General features: G+C 36.5%; 1 long non-coding RNA gene across 2 annotated transcripts in view; it reads right to left on the bottom strand.

The window, feature by feature from the left end:
* LOC113219693 overlaps nt 1–12,564 on the bottom strand; it is a 113,832-nt gene that overhangs the window by 30,982 nt on the left and 70,286 nt on the right. For both annotated transcript variants that reach the window (XR_003306657.1, XR_003306658.1), the window contains one exon: nt 577–653. This is a non-coding gene — a long non-coding RNA (uncharacterized LOC113219693). The remainder of the gene's footprint in view (nt 1–576; nt 654–12,564) is intronic.

Below are 12,564 nucleotides of genomic sequence, written 5' to 3'. Positions count from 1 at the left end.
ATACAAGGATGATTTTAATGTTAGTCTCATTTAGACATATAATATCATGAGTTTAAAACTGAACAATTTATTTTATTTTATTTTTTTGACATGGAGTCTCACTCTGTTGCCCACCCGGGCTGGAGTACAGTGGTATGATCTCAGCTCATTGCAACCTCGGCCTCTAGGGCTGAAGCAATTCTCCTGTTTCAGCCTCCGGAGTAGCTGGGACTACAGGTGTCTGCCACCACGCCCAGCTAATTTTTGTAGTTTTAGTAGGGACGGGGTTTCACCTCGTTGGTCAGGCTGGTCTCGAACTCCTGACCTCAGGTGATCCACCCACCTCGGCCTCCCACAGTGCTGGGTTTACAGGTGTGAGTTACCATGCCCGGCCAGAACATTTTATTTTTATAAGCATGTGAAATTTGTTAAGAAATCATTTTCCCACTATTTCCCAAGACCAGTGATTCAACATACCAGGTGACTAGAAGATATGCTGAGAAATTTGAGAGTTGAGATGTCCAAGTTAGTGAACTTAATTCTTTGCATTTTAAATGAACCTTAAGCTGGTACCAAGCTAGATGTGAGCAGACTTACCTGAAGTGATTTGACTTAGCAAATGTCTTCTAACTTTAACACTTCAGTACTGGATGGGAAATGGCATTCATTTCTATCTGAAAACAAATGTAGTGGATATAACAAAATTAAAAAGCATGTCTAGGTACCTTATAGTAGCCAATCAGATGATTGCACCTGAAAGACCATAAAAGAGTTATATGAAGTTCTATAAAATTTACAGTTCTGATACCATATATAATTTGAGAATCTAAAATAAAAATCTCAAGCTGTGCTCAAAGATTTCTAAAATGGGAGATATATTGTCTTCACTTATTTTTATGTCAACCTCCTAAAAATTTTAGAAAATATATTATTAGATATTTAACCCTGATTTAAACTGTATTATTTAAAATTTAGCTGGCATTTGTGCCCTACTCAGTATCATAGGGAACAGGGAGCCATGAAGTTGAATAGGAGACAGTTCTTGTTCTTAAGAAATACCGCCATAAGAGGCAAACATGAAAAACTCTATATTGAGGTAGATGTAGTAAGTGCTACAAGTGACACAAGGCACTGTGGGATTTTGGAGCACGTTAATTACTACAGGGAAATGTGGGAAGGCTCTGACTTATGGACTGAATACAAACAGAAAGAGGGAAATGGGGAGGGAGATCTATAAGGACTGGGATTTGGGGCTGAGATTATATTTAAGAGGCTGCATGCTAGAGTCAGTACATGGGGCTTTATTTTATATATAAAGAGACATCAACGGTGTTTGGCAGAAAACACATTCAAATTTGTATTATAAAAGATGGTTCTGATTTTCAAGTGTAAGTTACCATGAGAAAATTCAAAAAGCAGTAAGATCCATTTTGTTACTACAGTAGTCAAGATGAGAAGAAATCAGAGTAACTGCAATAAAAGTAAAAAGTTTAAAATTCTCTGAAGATATACTTGAAAATGAGAAGCAGAATAACCACCTAAACAATTATGCAAGACTGAGACCTGAAACCATCACCAACATTCAGTTATACGGTTACAAACGTAGGATTCTTAGGCCACAATAGACCTTTCTTTCTGATCAGAACCATGCATTGTTTACATCAACCATGAACTTAAGAAATCAACTAATCCAATCACTCGCTTCATTTCTGATATCCTGTCCTAGAATTTCGGAGCTCCAACCTATAATAAAAATCTTATACAAATTTTCTCTAAGGAGGTATCATTTCAGAATCACCCGTGTAGTCTTATTTACTGCACTAAGTCAATAGAACAGTTTGCACATCTCCTAAAAGGTTTATTTATTTCAGAAGGGGCCGTCCACAAAATACTGATATCTATCAATGAAGTCAAGAAAGAAGAGCAAAAGAAGAACGTGCCCAGTCCTGTCTTTTCAGAGCAGAAGAACTGAGAAGAACTTACCAGTCACTAGGGACCTTCGGAATACATTTCAGAAAGGCAAGAGAAGTAAACAAAGACTTCCAATAATTGGAAAATTTTTTTAAAGGAGAAAAAGTGGAATTAATCAATAAATTTTAGTCTTCTAAGAAGTCTGGCATACTTTGAAAGTGAAGCTGAATCTTTAACAAGGTTTTCGTCGTTGGTGGGGTTTTTTTTTTTTTTTTTTTTTCATTTTTAATGTTAGTAACAGGAAGAAATATAAGGGAGATTGCTAAATAACGGAACAAATTCAAGAGAAGATGGGAACAAGAGCTTTAGTGCAGTTAATCATGTTAAAGAGGAGAAACAGTTGTTTCTCCACAGTTAGAAATAGAGGAAAGGATCAGTGATGAATATAAACATTTTGTGTGTAAGGGAGTAAAGTTGAGGGAGTTCAGACCCAATCGCAAGACCATCTATTGAGACAGAGGGAAAGAGGGAAAGGGAGGAGGAGAGAATGGAGAAAAAGAGATGGAGAGAAAGTATATGAACAGAAAAAAATATTTGAACTTTTAAGAGTTGAAAAGAAAAAAATTGCCAGAGAATAAGAAAACAGAAAAGAGGGGCTTTCGGTATTTAAGATATTGGAACAATTCTGGCTAGCATAACTGAGACAGTTAAAACACTATGAGTTCTGAGTATCAGAAAATCAAAAATATGAATTTGGAGAAACAGATTATAGTCACATGGTGTGGGTTGACATTACTTTCAAGCCTGGTGGTGACACCACTGAAGAATTTGGAGCACTGTCCTGGAAGTCAACCAGTAACAGGAATTAGAAAAGGGAGATGGTAGTGAAAGAGTTACAAGAAAAGGAACTAATGAACAAAGGTGGCATGCGGAGCCTTGAATTGATATTGGTAAGCACAGGTACAAATCAAGCCTCCTTTAAACCTAGGATTTTTTAAATGCCATGCTTTTTCTTGAGATGGTTTAAAAAAAAAAAAAATTACAGCCTTTGAATGCCAGGTTTAAATTTCTAGGGAAGAGAAGGGAAAACAGGTATGAGAAAAGATCAAAGTTATAATAACTTGTTCACAATAGAGCATAAGGTCCAAACAACATAAGGAACTGAAAGTAAGTCAGCAGTGGACTAACTGTGGGTTCCATCTGAACTGGGAAGGCATGACTGCTTGGGAAAATGGACCATAATAAGAGCAGGATGTCACCTAAGTTGTAGGTGACAAAACACCAACCTTTCTCCCTCTTTCTGACACATCTGTTTGGTGAGAAAGGGCAAAAGACTGGCCACATATGTCATCGGTCTCTGACTCTCAGAACTTGCTTGCCCAAATGCAAATACATTGTCCAGTCATCTACACAGTAAACACTACAGGGAAAGTTAAGTCAATCCAATTTGAAGGGGTAGGAAGACAAGATGCAAAGCTAGGTGTATTCTTTTACCGAGTTTCTCCATAAACAAAACTGACATTTTCATTCTCATCTTAAGTCTACCTCTTAAAGAGTTCAAAAGTAAGAATAAAAAAGTGATGTAATTAATTGGACCCTTCAAACTCCAACAACACGGATGTAAAGTAAATAAATGGAAAGTATGAAGAAAACTATATGGGTGGGTTGAGGGGAGAACTCGTCAGCTACAGTGGTTTTAAGTTTCTAGACACTCTCAAGGACTTAATACTGAGACCCAATTTAGTTGATGAATGCCACTAGAGGTGGGGAGATTTCTAATTAAGGAGTCGATACCTCTAACAGATATAGCAGTATTCAGATTTTTTACTTCTGTCGCCCAGGTTGGAGTGCAGTGGTGTGATCTTGGCTCACTCAAGCTCCACCTTCTGGGTTCATGCCATTCTCCTGCCTCAGCCTCCCAAGTAGCTGGGACTACAGGTGCCCACCACCACGCCCGGCTCATTTTTCGTAGTTTTAGTAGAGACGAGGTTTCACCGTGTAAGCCAGGATGGTCTCAATCTCCTGACCTCGTGATCTGCCCACCTCAGCCTCCCAGAGATTTTTTACTTCTTTTGAGTCATTTTTATGTTGTATTTTTCAAGGGAAAGTGCTAAATAATGGAACAAATTCAAGAGAAGATGGAACAAGAACATTAGTGCAGTTGAGAAACAGTTGTTTCAAGGAATCTGTTTATTTCATTAAACTGTCAAATGTATTGACATAAAATTGTTCATAATATTTTCTTATCCCTTATATATTTCCTGGATCTTTATTAATGTTTCCTGTTTATTCTTATATTGTTAATTTGAACTGTCATTTCTTTTTCTCAGTAGGTGTTTATCAGTTTTGTTAATATTTTCAAAGAAACAACTTTTGGTTATGTTGATTTTTTCTACTTTATGCCTAGTACTCTTCCAGACTTTTTTTTTTTTTTACTGACATTCTGCTTACTTGTTCTATCAATTGAGAGAAAAGTGAGAAAGAGAAGTGTTGAGATAACTAACTGTAATAGATTTATCTATTTCTCTTTTCTGTTCTGTCCATTTTTGCTTCAAGTATTTTAAGGCTCTGTTATTATTAGGCTTACAGACATTTAAAATAATGTCTTTTTAATTAATTGATTCTTACATCATTATGAAATGTTTCTCAATACTGCTAGTATTATCTCATGTTTTGAAGTTTATTTTACTGGCTATTAATATACCTCCCTCCAGTTTTCTTAATAATTAGTATCTGCATGGTATCTCTTTCGATTATTTTACTTTTAACTGCTTTGTATGTATTTGAAGGGAATATTTTGTAGACAGTGTAGTTAGGTCTCGCTACTTTATCCAGCCTGATGATTGCTGTCTTTAGAATATTTAGATCATTTAAACTTAATGTAATTATTTATATAGTTGGATTTGAATGAATTATCTTGTTATTTTCTATTCGTCCCAATCTGTTCTTGTTCCCTTTTCCCTTTTTTTCTGCCATATTTGAAATAGAATATTTTTTAGTTTTCCATTTTATCTCCACTACTGGCCTATTATAAATATACTTGTATCTTTGTAGTTTTAGTGATTGCTCTCGTGTTTAAAATATGCACATTTAACCTGCCACAACATAACTTCAAATATTATACCACTTTACATACAAAATATAAAATCTTCGTAATAAAATTTATCTATTTCCTCCTTCCTGTCTTTTGTGCTACTGTCATGATAGTCTAACTACTGTAGGACTGTTACACTAGAGAAGCTATATGCAGGTCCTCAGGTTGACAGTCCCAGATAAAACTAGGTTTTGGGTTATCTTTGCCAAAGTGCCAGAAATGTGATTGCAGCTGTCTTCAATCCTCCAGATCCCACTGAGCTCCTTCTCGAGTTGAAGGCCACCAAGTGATCTCAGGTGATGCTACATGAAGCCGAATAACCACCAGCTGAGCCTGCCCTTTTCTCTGGCCCACAAATTGTGAGGTACAATAATAAAATGGCTGTTGTCTTAAGGGGATGTGTTTAGGTAATTTCTTACACAGAATTAGAGAACCAAAACAGAATCTAGTAAAGGGAAGTGGAATTCTGTAATAAAATCTTAAAATATGTGGCATTGTTTTGGAACCAGAGGTGAGCAGAAGCTGGAAGTGACTTAAGAAGACTGTTAGTGAAGGTTTGAACAACATTAATGAAAACCTTATGGAGGATAGAGGAATAACTCTTCTTATGCAGTGGGAAGTTTGTAACACTGTTCCTCACATGAAATAGAAAAGACAAAATAAGCTGGGTGTGGTGGCTCACACCTGTAATCCCAGCACTTTGGAAGGCCGAGGTGGGCGGATCACAAGGTCAGGAGTTTGAGACCAGCCTGGCCAACATGGTGTAAACCCTTCTCTACTGAAAATACAAAAAACTAGCTGGGCGTGGTGGCAGGCACCTGTAATCCCAGCTACTCAGAAGGCTGAGGCAGGAGAATCGCTTGAACCCGGGAGGCGGAGGTTGCAGTGAGCCAAGATGGCACCACTGCACTCCAGCCCAAGCAACAATGTAAGACTCTGTCTCAAAAAAATAAAAAAAGAAAGAAAGAAAAAAGAAAAAGAAAAAATATACCCCCATAAAGTGATACACTTGGCTAAAAAGATTTCTAGGCAAAAGGTTGAAAGTGGTGGTCTCTTTTAGCTACCTGTAAGTTACGCATACACAAACTGATGAAAGAACTGTTTCATTTTCAAGTAGAATTTGGAGGAAAATTTTTAAAGAACCAGGACTTGATCTTTTCAAAACTAAACAGTTTCTCATCCCCATTATCTCTAGAGAGAAAAGTAAGAAAAAGCTTCAGAGTTATAGAATTACTATTAAGGCTTGGGGCCTACTACCAGTAAAACATGATTTCAGGATAAAAATCTCTACAGCATGGCTGTAAAATACCTTATTGAGACTGAAAAACTAAAATTGTATCTAGTTTGGTTCTAAGAATCTAGTTCAGTTCTAAGAATCTTAAGAGTATGACACTTAGATTCTGTTCTAAGCAAAAGGCCTCCAAGAATCTTGATGATGTGCACTTTGGACTCTTAAATAGACAGAAAAGTTCATAGGAATATTATGGGCGTTGTTTCAAAATACCTTGACTCAGTATGACAGAAAAAAAATGCCTCTCTAAAATAAATGTGGGTGGGCCTCTGATTAATGGAGTGGGCTACAATTTGATACACAGGAAACCCATAAAGTTTTAAAAAACATTACTTCAGCTTGCGCTGAAAGGGACAGAGATAGTGCAAAATGAAAACAGGCTTTTGGACTCTCAAATTTCTCCAGGCAGAAAGGCTGAAAAGGCTGCTCAGTTGCAAAAAATGACGATTTCTTACAGAAAAAGGATGACTCTAAATTGAGAGAGCAAAACCTGGAGCCAGGGAGAATCATCATCAGGAGGCAAGAATAGCCTAATAAAAGAACTAACATCAGGATATCAAAATTTCTATGGACCAGTGAAGCTATATGTCTCCTGTTTCCCTATTTGTGAATGGAAATGTTTACTGCAGCTATTCTATGACTGCTTCCTCATTATATTGTGGGGTAGGTGTCTCTTCAGCTACACCTGAGGAGATTCCTGAACAGTATACTTGTTGCAAATGACAAGTTCTTGAAGTTTAAGACTCAGGGTAAAGAAGAGTTGGAAAGGAATTTTGGGATTCTTGGAAGTGGGTGAGTATATAGGGAACACAGGAAGAGACTGAATCATTTGTGACCAGATAGTGGACTGTGGCAGATTAAAGATGGCCACAAATGTTTTGATACTTCTTCCATTGAAAGGTCATGCCTATGACTTCTCTCACTAAAACTGAGAGGACTCTGTGACTCCTTTGACCAACAGAATATAGTGGAAGTGATATGGTACCATTTTTCAGTTTTAGGCTTTAAGACACTGGCAGCATCCACTTTCTATCTCCAGGAAAATTCTCTCTAGAAGCCCCAAGCCACAATAATTAGAAGTCTAACTATGCTGAGACTACCATGCTAGAAAGGTCATGTATACTTAGCCTTCCACCTCTGCCCGGGCACCCAGTATATATGTACCTTGAATCCTCCAGAGCATTCCATCCACGAGCAGAATACCACCCAATGATCTCAGTCAACGAGACATGCAACCAAAAATCACCAAGCTGGCACCTGCCTGATTTTTCAACCCACAGAACCATGAGCTAAATGAGACTTGTTTCACACCACTGAATATTGGGGCATTTTATTAGGTAGTAACATGTTATTACAACATTGATTTTTGTAATTTGTTTTTTCTTTTAGTTGTTCCAGAAGCCACAATGTCCCACTACCACCTTCTACAAACTAACTGAAAGCAGAAGCCCGAACCTAGTGATTTTGCAGAAGCAATTTGCAAAGTTCATTATACAGTAAAATTATTTCTGAGGCCAATTTTCTCTGAGATATTATAAAACAAACAATTTTCCAAACACAATATACTCCAACTAAATCATTGCAATTATAACCAACCATTTTCGTCTTACTAAACCATTGTACATAGATAATCAAGCCAAAGGATTCATGCTCAGGCTCTCCTTCAGTTCATTTAACAAAGTTATTTTAGTCACTTTCTCATGACTGAAGCAAGAGTCGGATTACAAATACAAAATTAAGACCCTTTATGGTACTCTATAGCAGTGATTTTCAAACACAACATAAAAAATACCAGTGTGAGATAAGTGATGAAATATAAAAGAGTGAATACTGTTAGGGAAATGAAAAACTATGTTTACATAAATATGTGTGTGACCAAACTGGTATCTTTTTAAAGTTTTATTTTTGACACATAATAATTGTATATATTTATGGAACACAGTGTGGTATTTTGATACTTGTCATATTTTGATGAGAACATTCAAAGCCTCTCTTGTATTCTGAAATATATGTTATTATTAACTACAGTCACCCTACTGTGCCATAGAACACCAGAAGTTATTCTTCCTATGTGACTGTAGGTTTGCACCTGTTGACCAACCTCTCTTCATCTCCCCTATCTCTTCCCCAGCCAGTGGTAACCACTATCCTACTTTCTACTTCTATGAGATAAACTTTTTTAGATTCCACATATAAATGAGATGCCTGACTTATTTCACTTAATATAATGACCTCTGGGTTCATCCATGTTTGCTGCAAATGACAGAATTTCATTCTTTTCTATGGCTGAATAGTATTCCATTGTGTATATATGACATATTTTATTTATCCATTCATATACTAATAAACACTTAGGTTGATTCCATATCTTGGCTATTGCAACTAGTGCTGCAATAAACACAGGCGGGCAGATATCTCTTCAACAACATACTGATTTCACTTATTTTGGATATATACCCAGTATAGTGAAACTGTTAGATCATATGGCAGTTCTGTTTTTAATATTTTAAAAAACTACCATGCTGTTTTTTATTATGGCTGTACTAATTTACATTCTCACCACCTGTGTAAATTAAGAGTTCCCTCTTCTCCACATCCTTGCCAGGATTTGTTATTTTTTGTCTCTTTGGTAATAGCCATTCTAACTAGGGTAAGATGATAATCTCATTACTGTTTTGATTTGCGTTTCCCTGATGATTAGTGATGTTGAACATTTTTTCTTATACCTGTTGCCATTTGTATGTCTTCTTTTGAGAAATATCTATTCAGATCTTATCCCACTTTAGCATTCGAATTGTTTGCTTGCTTTTTGCTAATCAGTGGTTTAGATTCCTTATACATTCTGGATGTTGACCCCTTGTCAGATGTGTAGTTAGCTAATATTTTCTCTCATTCTATAGGTTGTCTCTTTACTCTTTTGCTTCCTTTGCTGTACAGAGCTTTAAGTTTGATGTAATCCCATTTGTCTATTTTTGCTTTCCTTGCCTGTGCTTTTGAAGTCTTACGCATACAAACCTTATCTAGACCAGTGTCATGAAGTGTTTCTCCTTTGTTTTATTCTAATAGTTTCATAGTTTGTCTTTAATCCATTTTGAATTGATGTTGGTAAGAAACGGGTATCTAGTTTTTGCACATGGATGTCCAGTTTTCCTAGCACCATTTATTTCAGAGGATGTCATTTCCCCAATGTATGTTCTTAGTATGTTCATCAAAAAATCAGCTGGCTGTAAATACATGGATTTCTGGGTTCTCTATTCTACCACTGTCCTATGTGTCTGTTTTTATATGTGCACCATGCTGTTTTGGTTACTACTAGTTAATATGGTTAATATTCTTTGGAATATTTTGAGGAGAATTGGCATTATTTCTATTTTAAATGTTCAGCAGGAAAAGCATCAGGGTTTGGGCTTTTCTTTGATGGACTAATTCTTATTACTGATTCAATTTTGTGACTCATTATTGCTGTACTCAGGTGTTCTATTCCTTTATGATTCAGTCTTGGTAGGCTGCATGATCTTTGACCTTCCTGTGCCTGGATATTTATACTATTCTTGAGGTTTGGAAATGCTTTGTAGTATAATCTGAAGTCAGCTAGTGTGATGACTCCAGCTTTGTTCTTTTTCCTAATGTTGCTTTGGCTACTCGAGGTCTTTTGTAGCTCCATTTTTGGGACTGAGTCATATGACCAAAGACTAGCATTCCTGGCCTTGCACTTTTGCTGATCTCCTCCCTATTCACCCCACAGGGCTGTATTTATCAATGTGCCTTCGATGTTAGGCTACCATATTATTCAGAAAGGGGGCTCAAGAAACAGGTCTTCAGAAGAGAGTCTTCAGTTATTTACTATGAGGATGTTGTTTAAGGACAGACTTGATTACACTGCACTATAACAAAAAGGATATATTTTCCATTGAATTATAATTATTAGGCTTCTAAAATATTGATAAATTTTGATCTTGTGAATAGAAAACAAATTTCATTTTGAGAGATGTCTTCTTAGAGCACTTAGAACAAAATCTGCGATCCACCTCAAGCAAAATATAGCTTTTATAAGATGTAATATGTGTCCCATCCTTACTTCATTTGTACCACTTTTATAATTTTGATATGGATTGAAGTGCAATGTATATACTATAAAATTAAACATTGTCCATTGAACAGTGGACAGTTTAATGAAGTTTTAGTCCATTTATAGAAAACCAAAATGGACTAAATGGATGCAATCATCACTACAATCCAGTTTTCCATGATCTCTCCCAATTCCCTTGAGTCCATATGCAGTCAATTCCTGCTCCTATCCCCAGTTCCCCTCTAACCTCCTTGCTAACTAAATCAGTTTCCCTTTCCTAGAAATTTCATAAGTGAAATCATATTATAGTCTATTGAGTCTAGTTCCTTTCACTCAACACAATATTTTTTAGTTTCATCTATGCTGCAGCATATATTAATATTTTCCTTTTTCGTTGGTGAATAGTATTCCAATGTGTAGATATGCCTCATTTTGTTTATCCATTTACCAGGTTATGGACATTGGATTTTTTCTTGTTTTTATTATTATCTATTATAAATAATGTTGCGAAGAGCAATTACATACAAGTCTTTGTGTGAACATATGTTTTCATTTCTCTTGGGCAGATTCCAAGAAGTAGAATTGCGGAGTTTATATGGCACAATGATTAAAAATTATGTATCAATTTGGCTGGATCACAGCACTCAGATATTTGGTCAAATATTATTCTCAACATTTCTATGAGAGTAATTTTGGACAAGATCTGCATTTAGATTGTTAGACTTTGAGTAGAAACAGATGGTCCTCCATTATATGGGGGGGCTTCATCTAATGAGTTGATGGCCTGAATAGAACAAAAGGTTGACCTTCCTGGGCAAAAGGGAATTCCCCAACAGACTCCCTTCAGACTTCATCTGCAACATTGGCTCTTCCTGGTTTTCCAGGAAAACCATGCTCTTCCTGGTTTTCCAGTAGCTGACTACATTTGGACTCAAACTGCAACTCTTTCCTCAGTCTCCAGCCTTTGCTGCTTTCCTCCATCAGACACACCAAGACTCCACAATTGCATGAGCCAATTAATTCCTTAAAATAAATTTCCACACACATACCTGATGCGTTCTGTCCCTCTGGAGAACCTTACTACATATGGTAAGTTGGTTTAACTTTAACAGAAATAGCCAAACTATTTTCCAAAGTGGCTGCTAACAATTTACATTCCTACCAACAATATATAATATGAGAGTTCCTGTTTCTCCACATTCTAGACACTATATATTGTCTTTTTTATTGCAGCCATTCCAGGGGATGTAATCTCATTGTGGTATCTCATTGTGTTTTTATGTGTATCTTCCTAATGATTAATGATGCTCACTGTGCTTACATGTGGCTATTAATCATTCTCATGTCTTTTCAGATGAAGTGTCTATTCTGTTCTTTTGCTTGTTTTTAAGTTGGGTTGTTTGCCTTATTGTTTACTTATAACTCTTTACATGTTTTGGATACAAGTCCTTTATCACACATGATTTGCAAATATTTTCTCCCAGTCTGCAGTCTGTCTTTTTAGTTTCTTCCTGATGTCTTCTGTAGCATAAAAATTTGTTAATTTTAATTAAGTCAAATTCATCAATTTTCTTTTTTTTTTATTATACTTTAAGTTCTAGGGTACATGTGCACAATGTGCAGGTTTGTTACATATGTATACATGTGCCTTGTTGGTGTGCTGCACCCATTAACTCGTCATTTACATTAGGTATATCTCCTAATGCTATCCCTTCCCCCTACCTCCTCCCCACAATAGGACCCGGTGTGTGATGCTCCCCTTCCTGTGTCAAAGTGATCTCATTGTTCAATTCCCACCTATGAGTGAGAACATGCAGTATTTGGTTTTCCATTCTTGTGAGAGTTTGCTGAGAATGATGGTTTCCAGCTGCATCCATGTCCCTACAAAGGACATGAACTCATCCTTTTTTATGGCTGCATAGTATTCTATGGTGTATATGTGCCACATTTTCTTAATCCAGTCTGTCACTGATGGACACCTGGGTTGATTCCAAGTCTTTGCTTTGTGAATAGTGTTGCAATAAACATACGTGTGCAAGTGTCTTTATAGCAGCATGACGTATAATCCTTTGGGTATATCCCTAGTAATGGGATGGCTGGGTCAAATGGTATTTCTAGTTCTAGATCCTTGAGGAATGCCCACACTGTTTTCCACAATGGTTGAACTAATTTACAGTCCCACCAACAGTGTAAAAGTGTTCCTATTTCTCCACATCCTCT

Source organism: Piliocolobus tephrosceles, chromosome 9, assembly GCF_002776525.5.
Source record: "Piliocolobus tephrosceles isolate RC106 chromosome 9, ASM277652v3, whole genome shotgun sequence".
NCBI classification, from domain to species: Eukaryota; Metazoa; Chordata; class Mammalia; order Primates; family Cercopithecidae; genus Piliocolobus; species Piliocolobus tephrosceles.
The sequence above is the reverse complement of the archived record's forward strand: the minus strand, read 5'-3'. Positions and strand labels throughout refer to the sequence as shown.